This window comes from Tursiops truncatus, unplaced genomic scaffold, assembly GCF_011762595.2.
Source record: "Tursiops truncatus isolate mTurTru1 unplaced genomic scaffold, mTurTru1.mat.Y mat_scaffold_47_arrow_ctg1, whole genome shotgun sequence".
Classification (NCBI taxonomy): domain Eukaryota; kingdom Metazoa; phylum Chordata; class Mammalia; order Artiodactyla; family Delphinidae; genus Tursiops; species Tursiops truncatus.
The window spans coordinates 396,256-402,912 of NW_022983322.1; the positions used below are offsets into that span (position 1 = coordinate 396,256).

A 6,657-nucleotide genomic window follows, 5' to 3' on the forward strand; every position below is an offset into this window, starting at 1 on the left:
CTTGATGGATGCGATCAGCTGCTTTCCCATTGCATGGAATCTGAGAAAGATCAATGAAATGATGGGCTTCTGCCATCACTTTTGCTCGGAAGTTTGTGCCATCATCTGGGCTCAGGGCATAACAGAATACCTCAAATTTATCAGGATTGTGCATGCCTGGAATAGACTGCATAAGATGAGAAGTAGGGTGATTCCCGAAGTCAGAACTCACGTATCCTACACGCAGTCGACCATCACTGAGCTTCAAGTCTTTTGGATGTTCATACGGTGGTTTATGAAGGACACTGATCTCATCCAAGCAGAGGTTCCCATGGCTCTCAGCAATAGCCTTCCTGAAGCCATGAGAAAGAGGATAGAGCATACTATGATGAGGCTGCACAGAAGGCAACCTATTCTTCTCCAGCTGGTCAGCCACAATGCTGACCAACTTCTTCATTCGCTCATCATAGTCTGTCCAATCACAGACAATCTGCAGGCAATGAGCCAAATCACAATAAGCGTCAGGAAAATCAGGTTCAAGCTTCAGAGCAGTGCGATAAGAAGCAATTGCTTCTGGAATATTCCCTGAATACTTGTGAATGGAAGCCAGATTGCTGTGGGCATCCGCAAGTGCAGGGTTAATCTGAATGGCACGAGTATAACACTGCAAGGCTCCCTGAACATCCTGCATCTCCTTTAGAGTGTCTCCCATGTTACAGTAGGCATCAGCAAAGGTAGGACTGATTCGAACAGCCTCCTTATAATGCATCAGAGCTTCCTGCAGTTTTCCCTGCTGCTGCAATACACTTGCTAAATTTGAATGGGCAACAGCAAACTCTGGGAAGACTTCTAATGCTTTACAATACAAGCGAACTGCCTCTTCAAAGTTTCCCTGGTCTCCTTTGATATTGGCTAGGTTATTCAGAGAGTCTGCATGGGTGGGACACAGCCGCAGAGCTGTATTATAACACTCTTCTGCTTCGGCAACACTGCCCTTCTCTTCCAGAGCGTTGGCTAGGTTGCAGTAAGCATCAGGGAAATGTGGTTGCAATTCAATAGCTCGCCTGTAGGTGTCTACTGCCAGATCCATCAGGCCTTGCTCATAGTATACACAAGCCAGGTTGGCATGTACCACTGCATGATTTGGGCTCAAGCTTAGGGCACAAAGGTAAGCTGCCACAGCTCTGTCAAAAATCCGTGCCTCTTGCAAGACATTTCCTAAATTGATATAAGCATCCAGAAAATTGGGGTCAAGCGTGACAGCCTTTTCAAAGTGATGAATGGCAAGCCAAATCTCCCCTTGTGCATTGAAAACACAGCCAAGATTACTCCAAGCTACTGCAAAGTTCGGTTGCGTCTCCATTGCTTTCAAATAACATGCCTTGGCTCCTTCCAAGCGACCCAGGGCTTTGAGCAGGTTCCCCAGGTCACTGCGAACACAGTACAAATCAGGATTGCACTGAAGAGCAGAGACGTAAGCTTGTACTGCCCCTTCCATGTCGCCTGCTGCTACCAAAGCGGCTGCCAGGTTAATATAACCATCGATGAAATCTGGTTTGAGATGCAATGCCTGCCGGTAATGCTCAATTGCCTCCTGCAACTGCCCTCTTTCCTTGTACACATTCCCCAAATTCGAATAGGCTTCTGCCAGAAGAGGGTTCTGTTTAATTGCCAGAGTACTAAAGTGGGCAGATCTGTCCAGCCTTCGACACTGGAAGTGTAGAGATGAAAGTAATAAAAGTACTCCAGTATTGTCTGGCTCTTGTCTCCACAGCTGCATGCAGTGTCTCTCAGCTGCCTCAAAATCTCCTGCCTGATACTCTCGATGTACCAACTCAGCTAACCCTTGGAAGGAAAGCATACGTTTCGTTGGTTCTGTGCTGTCGGCCACGTTGCCCACAGAAGACGCCATCTGGAGCTTCTGGAGAGAGTGAGAAAAGGGGGTAATTGAGTCCCGCTGCTGCCACTACTGGCAAGAATGTTTCTAGAGGTAGCAAATACGAGGGCAGCAGCCATACCACTGCTTTGGCAGGCTTAAGCGGCAGCAACAGTTACACGCACTGAAACTTAGGAACTCTGGTTGGCCATCTACCTCTCACGCTCTTGAAATCTTAATTCTTAACCCTGCCCTCTTCCACCATTTTTCTCCTAATCAGGGAATAAAAATTACCTATACACTTGCCTTAGAAGAAATCAAAAGTCAGTAGTCCAAACACTTTTTAAAATTTTGTTTTCTGTCCAGTTGGAAAGGAAATACATGATTGACTTTACTTCATCATTCATATAGTCAATGTGGAAAACATTAGGGCCATGAATTTCAATACAGTAAGATCAGAAAATCTTAAATTGGCCTTCCCAAACCACTAATAAGTAACCAATGTTGTATATAATGCTAAAATCTTAGAGACTGAGTTTGATATTTTAAAAGTTCTGAAAGGATTAGCTAATTTCTCCTCATCATACTTCTCATGCCCCAAACCTGAGTATTACTTTTTTAAAATTAAATTTATCTTTATTTATTTATTTTTATTTTGGCTGCGTTGGGTCTTCAATGCTGCGTGCAGACGTTCTCTAGTTGTGGCGAGCAGGGGCTACTCTTTGTTGCGGTGCCTGGGCTTCTTATCACAGCAGCTTCTATTGTTGTTCCACAACTCTATGGGTTCCTTTTTAGGTCCTATGAAGAACCCTAGAAATTAGTTCATGGAATTATAAGTTTTTGCAAAATTGTCAAAAGTGAGATATTTTAACTTCCATCAGGTAAGACCAGCATCTCTTTCTTTGCCAATTTTCCTTCTATCATATTCCGCTATGTTGGATCATATTGGAATGGCCACAGGCTTTTTTGAAATCTGGCTAAGGAGATTTTCTTTATTCTGTGGTATGCGGGCCTCTCACTGTTGTGGCCTCTCCCGTTGTGGAGCACAGGCTCTGGACGCACAGGCTCAGCGGCCATGGCTCATGGGCCTAGCCGCTCCGCGGCATGTGGGATCTTCCCGGACCGGGACACGATCCTGTGTCCCCTGCGTCGGCAGGTGGACTCTCAACCACTGCGCCACCAGGGAAGCCCTAAGGAGATGTTTTAAGTGAGGCTATTATGTGATTTTCAGACACCGCCATATGTAATTGACTATATACTATCGCATTACAGGAATAACTTCCAGTACTCATACTGACTACTCTACTGACTTAACCTAGCACAAGACACAGAAGCATAAGGACAAAAACCACCTTACAATATAGCCATGTCTTGCACTTCACAGCTCTCAAAGCATGTGTGTTTGAAGAAGAAAAAAAGAACTGAAAAGTACAAAACCAGAAGCTAATCTGTGGAAAATTATTTCAATCATCAGGCATGTGAAAGATAAGTCAAAGATTCAGTTCTCATCAATGCTTAGTCAAAACGGAAATTTTCTTCTGTCAAGAATATACTCCAGGGGCTTCCCTGATGGCGCAGTGGTTAAGAAGCCACCTGCCAATGCAGGGGACAAGGGTTCGAGCCCTGGTCCGGGAAGATCCCACATGTCACGGAGCAACGAAGCCAGTGTGCCACAACTACGGAACCTGCGCTCTAGAGCCCGTGAGCCACGACTATTGAGCCTGCGAGCCACAACTACTGAAGCCTCCATGCCTAGCGCCCGTGCTCTGCAACAAGAGAAGCCACCGCAATGAGAAGCCTGTGCACCGCAACGAAGAGTAGCCCCCAGTCCCTGCAAGTAGAGAAAGCCTGCGCACAGCAACGAAGACCCAACACAGCCAAAAATAAATAAATAAATAAATGAATGAATGAATATACTCCATCAACAATGTGTGCAATGGAATGGTATGAATGAGTATTTTATCAGAATCCCTGTAATGCACAAACCTATAGCAGTACTGAAATCAGTAATGCATTTATAATAGTAAATACTTATGAGGAAGTAATCCATAGAGGTTTTCTCAAAGTTAACAACGAAAATTAATGTGACATTATCAATAATAAATTGTGAAGCTGAAATAAACTTTTCTAAACTATTAATAACTAGAAGCAAATTCTAATCACCCATGCTACAAGAAATCTATGTCTAAAAACTACAAAGTTTATTTCTTAAAATTTTATTTCGAAAATACATAAACTGTCGTATGAGGAGGCAGTTAAAGAATATATAGCTAAAAGAGTGGGGGAAAAGTTTTATAGAGACACATCTGGCAGTAGTTCATTTTTAAATGTCATGTTTCTAGGTTTTGTGACACCTATAGTATTGATGTTTGAAAGCATTTAAAAAATTGTAATTTGAAGATTTGCTACTTCCAGGTAGAATAAAATATTTTGAAGCAAAACAACGTTTGCACTGAGAAAAACAAAAAAAGCCAAATGAAATAGCCAGCATTCAATCAAAAAGTTCTAGACAAACCAAGAGATAGAATCATATGGCTAAAATTCTAAGAAAAGAACAGATAATACAAAAATATTTATATAAGATATTGTGTGTCTTTATCAGGAAAAGTCTTTATCAAGAAAAGACTTTAAAATCATCAGAATTAATATTATATTTTATTTATTTGTATATTATATTTATATATAGATATTTATATATTTATATAAAGAACTTAAAGATAAAGCCCTAGTTAAGGCAGTGACAATAGCAGTAGCAGTGGGAGTGAAAAGAAATGGTTATATTCAAGCATATTTTGTCAGGAAAAGTCCATGATCAAATGTCTGACTGCATACATGGGATGGATAGACGGAGTGGGAAAAATCAAAGTTAACTATAGAGGTTCTAGTGAAGATGGGGTTGCCGTCACCCAACCCAAGGGGCTGCGATCATCCCCAAGGTCTAGGAGACTCAAAGGGAAGGTCATGGTCAGAGGCAAAGTTAATTGGTGGGAAAATAAGACTCCCAGTCTCTCCATCTCTTTATACCAGTTTTTTTGGTAACATCTTTATCGGAGTATAATTGCTTTACAATGGTGTGTTAGTTTCTGCTTTATAACAAAGTAAATCAGTTATACATATGTCCCCATATCTCCTCCCTCTTGCATCTCCCTCCCTCCCACCCTCCCTATCCCACCCCTCTAGGTGGTCACAAAGCACCGAGCGCATCTCCCTGTGCTATGCGGAAGCTTCCCACTAGCTATCTATTCCTTATAACAGTTTTGTTTTTCTGCTCATATACGTAGCAGCATTTCATTCAAGGGGAAGTCATTGATCTGACTGGTCAAATTAAACAACATAGTTCAAGGCACATTTACAGTGGTTAGTTCCTCCACAATTTAGAAAGTCACATTCATAATTTCCCTCTTCCTACACCGCGGAACACATTGGCCGTTCCTCCAAAGTTTCCACTCCACAGAGTGGACAAGAGATGACGTTAGCCCAGAACTGAGAGCTTGGCATGAGATGGTGTCAGCCCCACGTAGAGCTCTGGCATAAGTTATAACCCAACCCAGCTCTACAGAGAGCTCTGCATGGAATCCTGGGAGTAAACTCAGCCATAATAATGGGATTCTGTTTTTCATTTGCTTTTCTTCCTTGCTTAACTTTCCCTGGCCACTCTGACAAACAAACTTTCAGGCATTCCTGGGCCACTCACTAACTTTATTCCATTTTATGTCATCCAGATTCCCAAGAAAATTACTAACTATAAGGAGGGAAATTTGGAACATGGTGAGTTTTAGATGCCTGGAATATACAGGTCATTGAATCCAGTTAAGTAGCAAATTATCTGGATCTCAAATATGCCAGTAGAATAGCAGACTAAGCTCAATTTAATGTACTCTTACTGAAGACACATGTAAATTCTGGGTCAATTTTGAAAAAGTTAAAAGGACATAGCTGAGATTAAAAGAAAGAAAGGAACACCTGCATGTTTCAGAAAGTAACAGAGAAATTAAATCCAGAGAAAGAAGAGCGGACTGATGTCTGTGGGTTCCGTTCCTTAGTATAGGCCTTATGTAAATAGGGGCTGGAGCTAGAAATCTAACATTACCTTGAGGCCAGGAATTTATAGACTCAGGATGGAACAATATTGAGAAGTTGGTACAGATATCCTACAGAAATTTCATGAGGAACTGCTTAGTCCATTAAGAGGGCCAAGGGCGGTGGTGAGGAAGATTGATATCTCTTGAAAACCTTCAGGTACAGAAAACATCAACACCTCTGAAAAGTAGGCCTCTCCTTCCCAGCGTTGTAATGGCCAGGTTGTCACTAACCTGTAAGGCCCTGTATGAATCAGAAACTGCAAGGAGAGTAATTCAAAGAAAAACAGATGCAGGATGGGTGTGGCAATGAATCCTAGGACCCTAACAGAAACAAAATTAAAACCACTCTAAAGGGAAATTTTAACAAACCAGAGCAGATAGTATCCTAAACAGAATAGAATAATAATTCTGAGGAAGTTACTTTAGTTATTTAAGTAATATTCAATGCATTTCCATGGCCAGGCCCTTTTGAAGAATTCTAAAACATATACAAACAATTCGTTTACATCTTCTATATCCCACCATCCAGAGCAAAATTCACTTAAGTACTGTACTGGTGGAAATTGGGCAGCACTATGGAAACAATAAAAAGGTGTTTACCATCAAAAAACGTCAAGGTAAGAAAGATAATGTCTAATTTTTAATTATCCTGTGGTTTATTGAAATCTTTTGGAAACCCAAAATAGAGAAAACCTAGCAGGCAATGAAGACTTAAATATT

General features: G+C 41.6%; 1 pseudogene; it reads right to left on the reverse strand.

Annotated features, from left to right (window-relative positions):
* Positions 1-7: 7 nt before the first annotated feature.
* Positions 8-1,898, reverse strand: LOC117310904 (UDP-N-acetylglucosamine--peptide N-acetylglucosaminyltransferase 110 kDa subunit pseudogene; annotated as a pseudogene).
* Between the last annotated feature and the right edge of the window lie 4,759 nt (positions 1,899-6,657).